This window comes from Cibotium barometz, chromosome 60 (assembly GCF_041138505.1).
Source record: "Cibotium barometz isolate CiBa-2024 chromosome 60, ASM4113850v1, whole genome shotgun sequence".
In the NCBI taxonomy this organism is placed as follows: domain Eukaryota; kingdom Viridiplantae; phylum Streptophyta; class Polypodiopsida; order Cyatheales; family Cibotiaceae; genus Cibotium; species Cibotium barometz.
Genome location: NC_141105.1, coordinates 38,839,613 through 38,858,742, shown reverse-complemented (window position 1 = coordinate 38,858,742; position 19,130 = coordinate 38,839,613). Strand labels below are relative to the sequence as shown.

Here is a 19,130-nt window from a genome sequence, read left to right as displayed (position 1 = left end):
TAAAAAAAACATTTAATTTAAGCATAAATGGAAATTTATGTGTTTTATCACTACAATTCATTAAAGAACTTCAATTGAATGCTTCTCAAGCTTGAGAGGGGTTGAGAAGAGAGAAACATTTAGAGATTAAAGAAAAAAGACCATAAACCATATTTTACCTCCTAGATTGCTTGATTCTTTGATCAAAGTAGAGGCCCCCAACGAATCAATTGGTTTGGTATGTTGATGAAGACTCCAAGGAAGATTGAAGAGAGAGAGAAGCTCCAATCTCTTCAATTTATAGAGGATTTTTAGAGGATAATAGAAAATATCATTATTTCAATATAATACTGGTATGGTATAGCTGTCATATTTTTTTACAAAGGGCTAAGGATCTATTTATAGGTGAGGGAGGCCTCTAACCAAGTCCAACTAGTTTTTAGAAATTTTCAGGTTCAGTTTGGCTGAATTTGGACAAGATTTGGACCTAGTTTGGCTCCCTTTTGATTTCGTTTGATCCACGAGAGAGGAGAGATAAAAATATCACAATATTTTTGAGTTTAAAAATTCACCACACATGTGAAATAGGCGCCTCCTTGAAGAGCTCCCTTCTCCTTACCAAGGTGTCAAAATTAAATCATTATACCCAAAATATCTTTTTTTTTAGTAATATTCATAGTTTTTTACTAATAAACCTTGTCCTTAGGCAACTCTTCATCTTATGTGAGCATTTACTCATTTTTGGAGTTTTTCTCTTATTCTTCAATTTATCTCCTCCCTACATTTGGATTAATCTTATTGGTCCATAGGAACCTTAATTGGAGTATAATTCAAAACTTTTTGAAAATCTGGACCCTTAGGCTAAGGTTCTTTATACTTATTTTCAATTAATTCCAAATGCACATTGGAAAGTTCTTTTTGAATTTTTATTTCAGGGGAAACCATTTTAGACACTAGGAGGATTTTTATATCCAATAATATCTCAATTTCGGATTACCTCTCTCTAGACATTTTCTCTCTCTAGGTCAAAATAGGATAAAACATAATCTTTCTTTTATTTCAAAGAGGGGAATAATTACAAGATCAGAAGGAGAGGTTCTTATACCTGTACACCTCAAAAGATGGAGGGAGGAATCTTACATCCTATCCCACTTTAAAAACGCGAGATGTCCTCATCTCGTAGGTGGAGTATGATCTCTTTCATCTTCTTCTTCTTCTTCAATCACTTCCAACGTTACTGCCATGGAAGTGGACGGCCGATTTGGGAACATCTCTCTTTTACTTCCCCTATTCTGGAGGCGGAGGTCTTGCATTACTTTGGATTAAAACTGCGGGTTGGTTAGAGGGCCTGCCTCTAGGATTTCTCTGATTTTGGCGAAAAGAAACCTGATTACTCTTGAAGGAAGGAGCTAGAGTCTGGAATGTTGATCCCTAATTTTCTCGCCGTGAAAACCTTGTTCCAAAAGGAGTTGGGCAATTCGTACTACGATGTCCAAATCCTTGACAGTTATAGCATTTCACTCCCTTGTTCACAAGGGTGGAACTTCTGAAGTTGAATTCCAAGGGATTGAGTTCCGGGAAAAGGACATTTCTTCCATTCTGGAACTTCCCATATCCTGGGCTTGACCCTTATATCTCTTAGACGGTGGAAGGTTAGAATCACCTTCTAGAGCTAAAAACCTTTTGAAAGGCAATGGTGCTGGCTTCGACGGGACCTTAACATCAAAGGCCTTGACGAAATCCTTCGCCATCTGCACTGCTTCGGCCATGGAAATTGGCTTGGCATTCTTCACTAGGATATTCAAAGGTTTATTCAGTCCCCGAATGAACCTGGCCATCAGCTGTTCTTCGTCCAGCAGTGGCGAGTATTTGAGGAGGAGAGCGAACGCTTGGTGATATACTTCAATAGTTCTGCTCCCCTGGGTTAACTCTAAGAATTCGTTCATCTTTGTTTCCAAAAAGCCGGGAGGACAGAATCTCTCCCTTAGGAAAATTTTGAGATCATTCCATGTCTGTGAGTGTTTCGATCCACACGATTTGTCCTCGCAGTGGTTTCTCGATGCTACTCTAGCTGTTTCTACTATCTTCAGCCTTGCAAGAGTCATTTTGCTCTTCTCATTGTACCCGGTGACATCGAAGTACTCTTCTATTTTGCTTTGATCCACTTCTCCACAGTCTCGCCCAAGTTTTCCCCTTCACCCTTGAAAGGTCCAGACTGCGATCTATGAGTTTTACGAATATTCAAGTCGAGCTCGTTCTCATTGAGTTGGGGGTTATCATTCCTACCACGACGACCTCGATCCATGATCCTATCAATACAAAAATTCTTGTTAAGTTCTTTTATTTACAATTCAAATCCAACTTTAGATCTAACTGATTCTGGGGTTATTTAGATTGATCAGCTCTCCACAAAATCATGGGATAAATATCCCTTATATAGAACTCATTATCAGATAACAATTCATTCAGAACATATCATTCATATTCTTAACACAATAATGGTCCATCAAACCAAAAATTCCATCTGAACATTTCTCCATGGAAGTTTCAGTTATGCAGGTTTTTAATTTGTCATCCCTTAACTGGATCCACTGGATCAAGTATTAACAATAGCAATCTGTCAGCACAATCCACTAATCTCGTAGTGATTTGCTGAAGTCATTATCGTCATTCCCGTTACGAACATCATCACAGGGACTCGTCCCATTCATCCTCATTGTGGCTTTATTCAATTGAATGCTTTTCAACCAAAATTCAGGAATGATCTTTTTTTCAATTAGAATCCAAATCAACTCATCAATTCTCAACCAGAATTTTAAAATCATATCAACCATATTCAAATTCATCATCTCGATAGCATTTTTACTTATAATTTCAAGGGCTTAGATTTACTCGTATATACTGCCAGTAAAGAGCTGCAGTTATACCCTCGGTATATACGGGTAGCCACGGTCCTTGGAATTATAAGGTAAATACCATCATGACTAAGCCTCAAGCAAGTCAAGGATTTCAATACAATTGCGGTACTTCATCTGAAGACCCACTTTCAATTTTATGAATCTTCCTTCTGAATATCAATTTGTATGAATTTTGTCACACAATTACAACCTTTTACTGTTACTTCACAAATTTTGACATTTTTGGCTTTTCAGTTGACACATTTTAGTCAATTCACTCTGATACTAGCTAAAAGATCCCTGCCCCCTCCGCGCAACGGATTCGGGGTGCTAGCAGCAAGCATTTCTTGCGCGAGACACGATCCCTCACTCGGGGCCTCGCCCCCACGGATATCCGGACAAGAGACTAATCCCTTGGTTCTTCAAAAACCGAACCTGGAAAAACTTCCCCCTACCGGAAAGCACGGGCAATTCGTCCAGGATATTTGTACTCTAACGTAGTCAGGGTCATAACTGACCAAATTGATCCGACCGAACCTGTGAGTCACTTGGTCAGATCAAGGAAGAAACTTGCACTTGGATCATAGAACCAACGCTTTTTTCCCCATCGAGAGGCACAGCCGTTGATTCTTTTTCCATAGAACAATTACTATCCGGGATTTACTTCATCTATCGTACTATAACACAATTGAGTCTCATTTTACGGATCCTTCAGTCCAGCCGAACCCCATCCAGTCCCATGGGTTGCCAACCACCTAACCACTGTAGTGATGGGATCCAATTAGGAATTTGGTTAGGTTTTGTCCCAGGTACCAGGGAAAAGAGTTCCCAGGCCCCCTAGCCAGATATTCATGCAAATTTAACGCCAATCACACCACTTACACACCCAATATGAAATTGTCTTTTTAACAAATTCAACTATCTTTAACAAATTCAACTCTTTAAAACAATCATTTAATGAAACCATAGTGTCCCTGATCATAATCCTCCAAAATATCCGATTGAATCCTAATTTCCAATCATTCCTTCATCGTTGTATATTTATGGCATCAAATGCAACCAGAACACTCACCACCTGTCCACTCAGGAGCCTTTTCGTCGATAGTTCCTAGCTCATAGTACTCGATAATATATTCACTTATAAAAATCAACATGGAATCTTTGTTGAAGATCAGCAAGATCAACCAATAGATCCATATAAAAGAGCAATGGACTCATCCGTTGAGGACCAGCAAGGTCAATCAACTAGATCCATGCCTGGTTTCAGAAAACAACTCTTACTCCTTGTTCTAATATCTTCCCTGATGCACGTGTGGGTATCTTCGGCGACCCAGCACTATATGGTCAGCACCCTCTAGGATCCTTCGTAGGTGACCTAGCGCTTCACTCATAGGCTACTTTCTTGGTCCCTCATCCACCGTACCGAAAGCTCTCCATTTTTAATCAAACCGAGGCTAGTCAAGACCTCGGCTGATCTTGCTACGTGAGACATCTTCCATTGACTCTCCGTCAGCTATTCTAACTTTATCCAATTAGGTCTCCACGACCTTATTCTCAAGACGATCAAAATGCTTCCCCAGCAATATTGACATAAAACAACCAATTCATATATATTCCTATTCTCATCCAATCACATCATTTTTCATCTCATCACATCTTTCCTCATTTATCCTCATCACATCTCATCCACTCGCATCTACCCATATTCACATCCCATCACACCTCATTCTTTTACATCACAAATCATTCATTCACATCTATCTCAATTTACATCACATTCATTTCACATCTCATCTCATTCATTCTTATCCCGATTCACATCACATCACATCTCATCCATTCACATCCCATATCATTCATTTATATCTGATTCACATGACATCACATCTCATTCATTCACATCCTGATTCACATCACATTACATCTCATCCATTCACTCACATCGACATCACATCCTTTCACATACACATCCACATCCAGTCTTCCACATACACATCCACATCCATTCTTCCACATACACATCCACATTCATTCTCATTACATCACATCCTATTTTCATCTTATCACATCCCATACACATCTTATCACATCCATTCTCATCCTATCGTATCCCGTTTACATCTTATCACATCCTATCACATCCCATACACATCTTATCATATCCATTCTCATCCTACCACATCCCATTTACATCTTATCACATCCTATCACATGCTATTCTCATTTAATAGCTTTTTCTAGTTTGATACCGATGATGGGACTTTTTTCTAAATTTCCACCAATTGCTTGGCCTAATTAAAGGTTCCTTTTCTCAAATGACTATTTCTATATTCCTTCTCAATTCCTCAATTGAATTATATTCAATATTCCTCTTTTGAATAAAAGAATTCATGGGATTTGTAGAAATCAATTCTACCCATATTTTCACTTTTGGTAAATAATCATAAATTGAATTCTACTAAAAATTCCTCTTCTTCCCATTGAATTTCTTGGATCTCAATTACCATGGGAATTCCTCTTTTTGCATTTAATTATTTGCATTCCAATGTCATGGGAATTCCTCTTTTATCATCAAATATTTCTCATAAAATAAATTCATCTAAAATAAAATATCCATTATTTCAATATGCTAGGAATTTCTCTATTCCCATCTAAATGATGGAATTCCAAATGTCATAGGAATTCCTCTTTTAACATTTAAATATTTATCATAGATAAAATAAATTTATCTAAAATTCATCTTTGAATTTAAATAAAATACTCATTAATTCCAATATGCTAGGAATTTCTCTTTTCCCATCTAAATGATAGAATTTCAAATGTCACAGGAATTCCTCTTTTAACATTTAAATATTTCTCATAGATAAAATAAATTTATCTAAATTTTATCTTAAATAAAATATCCATTAATTTCAATATGCTAAAAATTACACTTTTCTTATTTAAATATTTGAATTCCAATATGGTGGAAATTCCTCTTTAATCATTCAAATTTATCTATGCAAAAAAAATAAATTTAACTAAAATCCTTCTTTACTTTTTAAATAAAATATACATTATTTTAGCATCCCCATTTTTCTGTTACTTCATTGGAATACATGGATTTCCATTGTCATGGGGATTACTCTTTTAACATAAAAATATATTACTAGAAATTTCTCTTTTTCCTAATTAACTATTTATGCATAAACATAAAAATTAAATTTTTCATGATTATAATGAGAATCATTCAATTAATCTAGGATGATTAATCCTAGAATACGCTGGGAAGTTCTCTTTTCATATTATGAATGAAAATGATTTATGTGTTAATTTTTTAGAAATTTTACCATATCTCCGCTTCTATTACTAATAATTCTCAATAATTTTGAAAGCATAAAGTTTAGTAATATCATATGATAGAATAACCATTAATTGGATCACTATCCAATTATGGACTTGATTCAAGCCATTCAATTGAATGCTTCTCAAGCTTAAGAGGGATTGAGAAGAGAGAAATATTTGGAGATTAAAGAAAAAAGACCATAAACCACATTTTACCTCCTAGATTGCTTGATTCTTTGATCAAAGTAGAGACCCCCAACCAATCAATTGGTTTGGTATGTTGATGAAGACTCCAAGGAAGATTGAAGAGAGAGAGAGAGAAGCTCCAATCTCTTCAATTTATAGAGGAGTTTTAGAGGATAATAGAAAATATCATTATTTCAGTATAATACTGGCATGGTATAGTTCTAATATTTTTTTCAAAGGGCTAAGGATCTATTTTTAGGTGAGGGAGGCCTCTAACCAAGTCCAACTAGTTTCTAGAATTTTCCAGGTTCAATTTGGTTGAATTTTGACAAGATTTGGACCTAGTTTGTGGCTCCCTTTTGATTTGGTTTGATCCAGGAGAGAGAAGAGATAAAATATCACAATATTTTTTAGTTTAAAACTCCACCACACATGTGAAATAGGCACCTCCTTGAAGAGCCCCCTTCTCCTTACCAAGGTGTCAAAATTGAATCATTATACCCAAAATGTCTCATTTTTTAGTAATATTCATAGTTTTTAGTAATATTCATAGTTTTTTACTAATAAACCTTTCCTTAGTCAACTCTTCATCTTATGTGAGCATTTACTCATTTTTGGAGGTTTTTCTTTTATTCTTCAATTTTTCTCCTCCCTACATTTGGATTAATCTTATTGGTCCATAGGAAGCTTAATTGGAGCATAATTCAAAACTTTCTGAAAATTTGGACCCTTAGCTAAGGTCCTTTATACTTATTTTCAATTAATTCCAAATGCACATTGGAAAGTTCTTTTTGAATTTCTGTTTCAGGGGAAACCATTTTAGACACTAGGAGGATTTTTATATCCAATAATATCTCAATTTTGGATTACCTCTCTCTAGACATTTTCTCTCTCTAGGTCAAAACAGGGTAAAACAAAATCTTTCTTTTGTTTCAAAGAGGGGAATAATTACAAGATCAGAAGGGGAGGTTCTTACACCTGTACACCTTAAAAGCTGAAGAGAGGAATCTTACAAGGTTGATGGGATAGTCCTAGATCCAGTTTAATGCAAACAAAATTATGCTTTTGGAGAAGACACCTGCCACCATCAGGATTTTTGGTTATGGTCATGGATATTGGGCCTCAAGGGCTGGTTACTTTTCATGTTACTCTTCCTATGCTATTGCTGATAAAAAGACAAATACCAAAACACTTGGTGGATATAGTAGAAAGAAATTTCTGAGGTATAGAGGAGATATGCCAGAACAAACCATTGCCAAAAAAACTCAAGAAGTGACTTGTATTCAAAATTGCTCAAATGCAAAAGCTTGTACATATTATCTATTTTGCCAATGTTATAATGATCAAAACTTTCAATGCTTTTCAAAATTCATATTTTTATATTGGGCTTTCATCATTCTTTGAAGTTGCCTTCTGTAAAACCAATTGAATAGCTCTTTAAGTGCATTGCTCCTTGTTTGTCCTCCTCCATGTCTTGTACTCCTGAAGAATGATGTATGGGCTTGATAATGTTATTTTTCAATGCCTTGAGTACTCTAGGTAGCAAGTGGTCCTTGGTTCTTAGCAAAGTATGGCCCATGAATAAGAAGGATATGCTGCATGGGCAAGAATACAATGTCTTAGGCTTGTTTGCATACAAAGAAAATGGATTAAAAATATAAGTAAAGATTGGCTTACCAAATAATATGTGATATCTTTTTCTCCCCATGCTGACTTGATTGCCTGAATGAGATATGTGATTGATTCTTTGAAATCCTATCCATATGTTGGTGTACTTTTTTGTTTTCTTAGAATCTTTAGAAATTCATCAAGTCTCACCCACACTTCCATTCTCTTGTTTGCAACCTGTGGATTGCTTGCTACATTTGTTGTTAATTGACAAAGCTCTTTCTAGTATTCCCACATAGCATTCACCTGTTTTTGGTCATGGTTGCTTAAAAATCTTCTAGCCTTTGACCCTCCCATTGATACATCTGCAAGAACATCACCTGTCTTACTAGAGAGATTATGGACTTTCCTCAAGTGAACTTGACCACCATGGAAACCCATCCTTGAAAACAGATCCTCACATTTATTTGCAATGTTTGAAGGCTTGATTAAATATGCACAATCTAGGTGAAGACGAAGAAGTTTATCTAGTATTCTAATTTCAGCATGCAATAAACATATATGAACATTCTGGAGCTGAATAGGGAGGATAGGAACCCAAATCATTTTTGAGCTTTTGAATTTTGATAAATCTACCAAATTCCTTGAAGGTGGCCTTCCAATAGCCCTAGTGTTACACGAGTCATTTGTTCCCATACTTGTCATATAGTAAAGACATGGATATTTAGTGTTAGCACCACCACTTATACCAAACATTGATTTTAATGCCTTTAAGTCAGCACTCATATGCCATTCTATTGTAAAACTTCCAACTCCATCAACATTGAGACATTTACTTGCATTTTGAGATTCAATAATGCTAGGAATTTGAGTATGACAAAAAAGCCATTTCAGAGTTTGATGGTTTTCTACCGATACCTGGGCACACCCAATCCATCATAGCTCCATTTCTAACTGCACACTATGACCAAGGATGTAGATTCCTCCCTCCAGCTTTTGAGGTGTGCAGGTGTAAGAACCTCCCCTTCTAATCTTATAATTATTCCCCTCTCTAAAATAAAAGAAAGATCCTGTTTTACCCTATTTTGGCCTAGACAGAGAAAATGTCTAGAGGGAGGTAATCCAAAATTGAGATATTTTTTGATATGAAAATCCTCCTAGTGTCTAAAATGGTTTCCCCTGAAACAAAATTTCAAAAAGAACTTTCCAATGTGCAATTGGAATTAATTAAAAATAGGTATAAAGGATGTGAAGAATGGATGTGGATGTGAAAGAATGGATGTGGATGTGGGTGTATGTGAAAGAATGGATGTGGATGTGTTTGTGAAAGAATGTGATGTGACATGAATATATGTGGATGTAAAGTGATAGATATGAATGTATGGATAGATATGAGTAGTCGTACATGTGAACGATTGGATGGATGTGGATGAATGAGATGAGATGCGTATGAATGAGATATGATGTGGATAGAAGTGATGTGATATAATGTGGATAGAACAAATGTGATATAATGTGGATAGAAGTGATGTGATATAATGTGGATAGAACAAATGTGATGGGATGGTTATGAGAATGAATGTGGTGGAGATGAATGAATGAATGTGATGGATATGAATGAATGTGATGTGATGGATATAAATGGATGTGATGTAAATGAATGTGATGGATGTGAATAGATGTGATGTGATGTGAATGGGAATACATATGAAATAAATGAGGATTGATATGGAACAATGTGGGAAGACGAGAGTTCGTTATAGAAACTGTATTTATGACCTGTTTTTAAATGAGTGTTTTATGTCAATAATGCTTGGGAAGCATTTTGACCGTCTTGTGAATGAGGTCGTGGAGACCTATTTAATAAAGTTACAACAGGTCTCATGGAGTGTCAACGGAGCACGTCTCGCATAGCAAGGTCGGTCGAGGTCTTGACCAGCCTCGGTTTGATTTAAATGGTGAGCTTCCGGTACGGCAGGTGACCTGCGAAGGATCCTAGAGGGTGCTGACCATACGGTGCTTGGGCTATGGGTCGCCGAAGATATCCACACGTGCGTCGGGAAAGATATTGGAACAAGGAGTAAGAGTTATTTTCTAAATTCGGGCATGAATCTGGTTGATTGACCTTGCTGGTCCTTAACGGATGAGTCCATGGCTCTTTTATATGGATCTGTTGGTTGATCTTACTAATCTTCAATGGAGATTCCTTTTTTATTTTTATAAGTGAATATATCACCGGTTACTATGAGCTAGGAACTATCAAAAAGGCCCCTGAGTGGACAGGTGGTGAGCGTTCTAGTTGCCAATGATGCCATAGTTACTTCGATGAAGGACTGAATGGAAATTAGAATTCAACCGGATATTTTGTGAGATTATGATCAGTGACATTGTGGTTTCATTAAATGATTGTTTTAAAGATATCTGATTCTGTGAAAAAGGCAATTTCATATTGGGTGTGTAAGTGGTGTGACTAGTTGTAAGTTTGCATGAATATCCGGCTAAGGGGCCTATGAACTCTTTTCCCTGGTACCCGGGACAAAACCTAACCAAATTCTTAAATGGATCCCATCACTATAGTGGTGGGGCGGTTGGTTAACCCACGGGGCTAGATGGGGTTAGGCTGGACTGATGGATCCCTAAAATGAGACTCAATTTTGTTATGGTACGATAGATGAAGTAAATCCTGGATAAAAATTGTTCTATGGAAAAGAATCAACGGTTGTGTCTCTCAATGAGGAAAAAAGCATTTGTCTCTATAATCCAAGTGCAATCTTTTCCTTGATCTGACTATGGGACTTACGGGTTTGGGTAGATCAGTTCAGTTAGTTAAGGCTTTTGACTACGTTAGAGTAAAAGTATCCTGGAGGAATCGCCCGTGCTTTTCGGGCGAGGGAAGTTTTTCCAGGTTCGATTTTGGAAGAACCGATGGATTAGTCTCTTGTCCGAATATCCGTTGGGCGAGGCCCCGAGTGAGGGACCCTACTCCGTGTAAGAAGTGCTACTTCCTGCTAGCACCCCTGAATTCGTTGCGCGGTGGAGACAGGGATCTTTCAGCTGGTATCAGAGCGAATTGGCTAAAGTGGATCAACCGAGAAGCCAAAAATGTCAAAAATTTATGAAGTAACAGTAAAAATTTAGAAATGTGTGATGTAACTTTCCAATGTGCAATTAGAATTAATTAAAAATAGGTATAAAGGACCTTAGCCTAGGGGTCCAGATTTTCAGAAATTCTTAGATTATGGTCCAATTAAGGTTCCTATGTGCCAAAAGGATCAATCCAAGTGTGGGGAGGAGATAAATCCAATTTATAAAAGAAAAATACCCAAAAATAAGTAAATGCCCACATAAGATGAAAAGTTGACTGAGTACAAGGTTTATTAGTTAAAAACTATGAATATTACTTAAAAAAATGAGATATTTTGGATATAATGATACATTTTTGACACCTTGGTAAGGAGAAGGGGGCTCTTCAAGGAGGTGCCTATTTCACATGTGTGGAGGAGTTTTAAACTCAAAAATAATAAGATTTTTATCTCTCCTCTCTCCTATTTCAAAACTAGATCCAAAAAGTAAGCTGAATTGACCCAAAAATGGTGAAAATTGACCAAACTGATCTAGAAAATTCTAGAATCAGTTTGCTTAGTTAGAGGCTCATTTTGTCCTATAAATAGAAGCCTCCCCCTTTGTAAAAGCTTAATGGTGTTTATGCACTGTTACTTTGCTCCTGTCCTATAAGAGCCATCTATATTGAATTTTTTAATAATTCAATTGTTTTTGGCCTAATCCTCTCCAAAGTGAATTGGTGGCCACTCTTGCTTTAAACAAGAGTAGACCTCTCAATCCCTCGAGCCAAAGGAGAGCTTACAAGCTCTATGTAAGTTAATTTTCTTACTTGTTTAATTTTAAATATATGGTTTTCTTGATTTTTATGTTTTGAATCAAATTCAAATGCTATGCCTTGATGAAAAGGCCTCCCCCTTCTCTTCTTTACATTCCAGCCTTTCTTAATTCTAGAGAAAGATTAACTAAGGGATTAATTAAACTCTTCTTATTGTTTACTCTCTTGAATTTTGGTTAGAGTCTCACTTTTCCCTATAAATAGAAGCATCCCCCTTTGTAAAAGCTTAATGGTGTTTATGCACTTTTACTCTGCTGCTCCTGTCCTGAGAGCCATCTACATTGAATTTTTTAATGATCCAATTGTTTTGGCCTAATCCTCTCCAAAGTGAATTGGTGACCACTCTTCCTTCAAACAAGAGTAGAACCCTCAATTCCTCAAGCCAAAGGAGAGCTTACAAGCTCTATGTAAAGGCCTCCCCTTCTCTTCTTTACATTCCAGCCTTTCTTAATCCTAGAAAGATTACCTAAGGGATTAATTAAACTCTTCTTATTGTTTACTTTCTTGAATTTTAGAAAATTACATAGATTAGAGTTCTATGAATCTAATTTGGTTTAACTTAAGTTAAAATAGAATGATAAAAATGAGAAATGGTCAGCCATACAAAGGAGATTATGGCAAAATTTTCCAGAATTTTGTGGAAAAGAAAGTTTGTTTTTATGTTATTCCAAAAGAGTAATTCCCACCATTTTTTTGCATCTAAAAGAAATATTCTAATTACTCCATGTACATATTCACCTATGAATATGCATGGATATCACTGATATTAATTATTAAAATTGATTTTTATGCATAGAAAGATGCATAAAGTATTTATTTTTATTTCAAAAGTGTTATTCTCATTAAAATTGATTTTTATGCATAGAAAGATGCATAAGTGTTATTCTCATTACAATTGATTTTTATGCATAGAAAGATTCATAAAGGATTTATTTTTATTTCAAAAATGTTATTCTCATTAAAATTGATTTTTATGCATAAAAAGATGCATAAAGGATTTATTTTTATTTCAAAAGTGTTATTCTCATTAAAATTGAGTTTTATACATAGAAAGATGCATAAAGGATTTATTTTTATTTCAAAAGTGTTATTCTCATTAAAGTTGATGCATAAAGAATCTTTATATCAAAATTAGAATTCTCTTAAATTCTATGTTTAAATTCTCTGAATAGATGTGATGAGATGTGATGTGAATCAGATAGATGTGAATGAATGGATGGATGGGATGTGATGTGAATAGATGTAATGAGATGTGATGTGAATCAGATAGATGTGAATGAATGGATGGATGGGATGTGATATAAATAGATGTAATGAGATGTGATGTGAATCAGATAGATGTGAATGAATGTATGGATGTGATGTGAATAGAGGTGATGAGATTTGAGGTGAATAGATGTGATGAGATGTGATGTGAATCAAATAGATGTGAATGAATGGATGGATGGGATGTGATGTGAATAAATATAATGAGATGTGATGTGATCAGATAGATGTGAATGAATGGATGTGAATGTATGGATGTGAAAGATTGGATGTGAATGTATATGTGAAGAATGGATGTGAATGTATGCATGTGAATGTATATGTGAAGAATCGATGTGAATGTATATGTGAAGAATGGATGTGAATGTGTATGTGAAGAATGGAAGTGAATGTGTATGTGAAGAATCGATGTGAATGTATATGTGAAGAACGGAAGTGAATGTGTATGTGAATGTGTATGTGAAGAATGGATGTGGATGTGTATGTTAAGAATGGATGTGGATGTGGATGTGTATGTTAAGAATGGATGTGGATGTATGTGAAAGAATGAATGTGGATGTGTATGTGAAAGAATGTGATGTGACATGAACATATGTGGATGTGAAGTGATAGATATGAATGTATGGATAGATGTGAGTAGTCGTACATGTGAAGGATTGGATGGATGTGGATGAATGAGATGAGATGCGTATGAATGAGATATGATGTGGATAGAAGTGATGTGATATAGTGTGGATAGAACACATGTGATGGGATGGTCATGAGAATGAATGTGGTGGAGATGAATGAATGAATGTGATGGATATGAATGAATGTGATGTGATGGATGTAAATGGATGTGATGTAAATGAATGTGATGGATGTAAATAGATGTGATGTAAATGAATGTGATGGATGTGAATAGATGTGAATAGATGTGATGTGAATAGATGTGATGTGATGTGAATAGATGTGATGTGATGTGAATGGGAATACATATGAAATAAATGAGGATTGATGTGGAACAATGTGGGAAGACGAGAGTTTGTTATAGAAACTGTATTTATGACATGTTTTTAAATGACTGTTTTATGTCAATAATGCTGGGGAAGCATTTTGACCATCTTGTGAGTGATAAATGAGGTCATGGAGACCTACTGGATAAAGTTGCAACAGCTGACGGAGAGTCAACGGAGGACGTCTCGCGTAGCAAGGTCCAGCTGAGATCTTGACCAACCTCGGTTCGATTTAAATGGTGAGCTTCCGGTACAGTGGATGAGGGACCAAGGAAGCGGCCTATGAGTGAAGCACTAGGTGACCTGCGAAGGATCCTAAGGGGTGATGACCGTATGGTGCTCGGGCTCTGGGTCGCCGAAGATATCCACACGTGCGTCGGGGAAGATATTGGAACAAGGAGTAAGAGTTGTTTTCTGAATTCAGGCATGGATTTGGTTGATTGATCTTGCTGGTCTTCAACGAATGAGTCCATGGCTCTTTTATATGGATCTGTTGGTTGATCTTGCTGATCTTCAACGGAGATTCCATTTTGATTTTTATAAGTGAATATATTGCCGGGTACTATGAGTTAGGAACTATCGAAAAGGCACCTGAGTAGACAGATGGTGAGCGTTCGGGTTGCCAATGATGCCATAGGTACTCCGATGAAGGATTGATTGGAAATTAGAATTCAACCGCATATTTTGGGGGATTATGATCAGTGACACTATGGTTTCATTAAATGATTGTTTTAAAGATAGCTGATTCTGTGAAAAAGGCAATTTCATATTGGGTGTGTAAGTGGTGTGACTAGTTGTAAGTTTGCATGAAAATCCGGCTAAGGGGCCTGGAAACTCTTTTTCCTAGTACCCGCCAGGACAAAACCTAACCAAATTCCTAAATGGATTCCATCACTACAGTGGTTTTGCGGTTGGCTAACCCACGCGACTTAGGCTGGACTGATGGATCCCTAAAATGAGACTCAATTTTGTTATGGTACGATAGATGAAGTAAATCCTGGATAAAAATTGTTCTATGGAAAAGAATCAATGGCTGTACCTCTCAATGAGGAAAAAAGCATTGGTCTCTATGATCCAAGTGCAATCTTTTCCTTGATCTAACTATAGAACTTATTACGGGTTCGGTCAGATCAGTTCAGTTAGTTAAGGCTTTTGACTATGTTAGAGTAAAATTATCCTGGAGGAATCGCCCGTGCTTTCCGAGCGAGGGAAGTTTTTCCGAGTTTGGTTTTTGAAGAACATATGGATTAGTCTCTTGTCTGGATATCCGTGGGCGAGACCCCGAGTGAGGGACCCTGCCCCGCCGTGCAAGAAGTGCTACTTCCGCTGCTAGCACTCCTGAATTCGTTGCACAGTGGGGACAGGGATCTTTCAGCTAGTATTAGAGCGAATTGGCTAAAGTGGATCAACCGAGAAGCCAAAAATATCAAAAAATTTATGAAGTAACAGTAAAAAGTTAGAAATGTGTGATGAAATTCATACAAATTATTCAAATTGGGTCTTCAAATGGAGGTACCGCCATTGTATGGAATCCCTTACTTGCTTGAGGCCTAGACATGATGGTATTTACCTTATAATTCCGAGGACCTTGAGTACACATATATATCGAGTATATAACTGTAACTCTTTACTGGCAGTATATACGAGTAAATCTAAGACCTTGAAATTATAAGCATAAATGCTATCGAGATGATGAATTCGAATGTGATTGATATGATTTTTAAATTTTGATTGAGAACCGATGAGTTGATTTGGATTTTGATTGAAAAATGATGATTCCTGAATTTTGGTTGAAAAGTGATAAGCTGAGCAAAATCACAATGAGGATGAATGGGACGAGTCCCTGTGTGATGATGTTCGTAACTGGAATGATGCGATAATGACCTCAATAAATCACTATGAGATTAGTGGATTGTGCTGACAGATTGCTATTGTTAACACTTGACCCAGTGGATCAAGTTAAGGGATGACAAATTAAAAATCTGTATAATTGAAATCAGATGGAAATTTCGATCTAATGGGCCATTATTGTGTTAAGGATTTGAATGATATGATCTGAGTGAATTGTTATCTGATGAGATGAGTTCTATATAAGGGATCTTTATCCCAGGATTCTGTTGGGTTCACGAGACTATAAGGAGCCCCAGAATCAGTTAGATCTTAAGGAAAAGAGTTGTCCTCTAGTTTGCGAGATAAGGATCTCGCGTTTTTTAAGTGGGATAGGATATAAGATTCCTCCCTCCAGCTTTTGAGGTGTGCAGGTGTAAGAACCTCCCCTTCTGATCTTATAATTATTCCCCTCTCTGAAATAAAAGAAAGATCCTGTTTTACCCTATTTTGGCCTAGAGAGAGAAAATGTCTAGAGGGAGGTATCCAAAATTGAGATATTTTTTAATATAAAATTCCTCCTAGTGTCTAAAATGGTTTTCCCTAAAACAAAAATTCAAAAAGAACTTTTTAATGTGCAATTGGAATTAATTAAAAGTAGGTATAAAGGACCTTAGCTAGGGGTCCAAATTTTCAGAAATTTTTGGATTATGGTCCAATTAAGGTTCCTATGTGCAATAGGATCAATCCAAGTGTGGGGAGCAGTTAAATCCAATTTATAAAAGAAAAATACCCAAAAATGAGTAAATGCCCACATAAGATGAAGAGTTGACTGAGTACAAGGTTTATTAGTAAAAAACTATGAATATTACTAAAAAAATTGAGGTATTTTGGGTATAATGATACATTTTTAACACCTTGGTAAGGAGAAGGGGGCTCTTCAAGGAGGTGCATATTTCACGTGTGGAGGAGTTTTAAACTAAAAAATATTAAGATTTTTATCTCTCCTCTCCCCTATTTCAAAACTAGATCCAAAAGTAAGCTGAATTGACCCAAAAATGGTCAAAAATTGACCAAACTGATCTGGGAAATTCTAGAATCAGTTTGCTTGGTTAGAGGCTCACTTCTTCCTATAAATAGAAGCCTCTCCCTTTGTAAAAGCTTAATGGTATTTATGCACTGTTACTCTACTCCTGCTGTGAGAGCCTTCTACATTGAATTTTTTAATAATTCAATTGTTTTTGGCCTAATCCTCTCCACAATGAATTGGTGGCCACTCTTGCTTCAAACAAGAGTAGAACCCTCAATCCCTCAAGCCAAAGGAGAGCTTACAAGCTCTATGTAAGTTAATTTTCTTACTTGTTTAATTTTAAATCTATGGTTTTCTTGATTTTTATGTTTTGCAGTTAATTGAATCAAATTCAAATGCTATGCCTTGATGAAAAGGCCTTCCCCTTCTCTTCTTTACATTCCAGCCTTTCTTAATCCTAGAAAGATTAACTAAGGGATTAATTAAACTCTTCTTATTGTTTCCTCTCTTGAATTATAGAAAATTACGTAGATTAGAGTTCTATGAATCTAATTTAGTTTAACTTAAGTTAAAATAGAATGATAAAAATGAGAAATGGTTAGCCATACCAAAGGAGGTTATGGCAAAATCTTGCACAATTTTGTGGAAAAGAAAGTTTGTTTTTATGTTATTCCAAAAGAGTAATTCCCACCATTTTTTTGCATCTAAAAGAAATATTCTAATTACTCCATGTACATATTCACCTATGAATATGCATGGATATCACTGATATTAATTATTAAAATTGATTTTTTTGCATAGAAAGATGCATAAAGGATTTATTTTTTATTCTCATTAAAATTGATTTTCATGCATAGAAAGATGCAAAAAGGATGTATTTTTATTTCAAAAGTGTTATTCTCATTAAAATTGATTTTTATGCATAGAAAGATGCATAAGTGTTATTCTCATTAAAATTGATTTTTATGCATAGAAAGATGCATAAAGGATTTATTTTTATTTCAAAAGTGTTACTCTCATCAAATTTGATTTTTATGCATAGAAAGATGCATAAAGGAATTTTTTTATTTCAAAAGTGTTATTCTCATAAAAATTGATTTTTATGCACAGAAAGATGCATAAAGGATGTATTTTTTATGTACAGGTATGATGGCATGCACATCCAATCCTACTAGTTGAACTTATAGAATAACTTTCTAGCATTCACAACTTGATGTCTTTTGTGTCCTTGCATTGGACACATCAATGGTGTTAGGTAGGTTTATTTCTTCCTTTGTCTCATTTTTCAATGCGTTCTTTGCAATACACTGAAATGATGAGTCTTTCCTCCTTGGCAAAAGTTTCAAAATAGGGCATGTTTCCTTTACCTGTGCACCATCCTTTTGCCTTCTTTTCAGATACCACTCTGCTGTTACCACCATCAATGTCCACTTTGTTTCCGAGAACCACAAAAGGAAAATTTTGGATCAGATGGATTTGCCTGTATAAGATATACTAGTTGTCTAGACTGTCAAAAGACTTCATCACATTGAAATCATAAACAAGCCTACACCCATGTAGAATGCAACTCCAAGGCTTTGGAGCCTCTGTAGCCGGCGGGCAAGGTCCCAGATCTGTATGGTTACCAACATGTCCTCTACTTACACTTCATTTAGTAAGAAAATCTACTCCAATGGTTGTCTTATATTGATTACTGAACTTATTATTGACGTATTGATTCATCAAGGAAGTTTTCCCAACCCCATTGTCTCCAAGAACACACACACACACACTATTTCAAAAACCCTAAAAAACACACACATACATACACACTCTATTCACTAACTTTAAAAATTAATAAAACTTTCAAAATACTCTCTCTCTCTCTCTCTCAAACACACACACATACACACACACACACACACACACACTATTCACAAAATACTCTCTCTCTCTCTCTCAAACACACACACATACACACACACACACACACACACACACTATTCACAAACTTTTAAAATTTGAAAATACATTTTCACAAACTTTTAAATTTTAAAATACATATTCACAAACTTTTAAAAAAAATTCAGAATATATTTAAATGCCTAGTATTGTCGGACTATGAAAATAACAACGCTCAA

The 19,130-nt window shown here is 35.8% G+C and overlaps 2 pseudogenes; both read right to left on the bottom strand.

Moving 5' to 3' along the window:
- Positions 1 to 7,738: 7,738 nt before the first annotated feature.
- Positions 7,739 to 8,351, bottom strand: LOC147605335 (uncharacterized; annotated as a pseudogene).
- Positions 8,352 to 18,206: 9,855 nt separating this feature from the next.
- Positions 18,207 to 19,130, bottom strand: part of LOC147605334 (ras-related protein Rab7 pseudogene) — a 2,505-nt pseudogene continuing 1,581 nt past the window's right edge.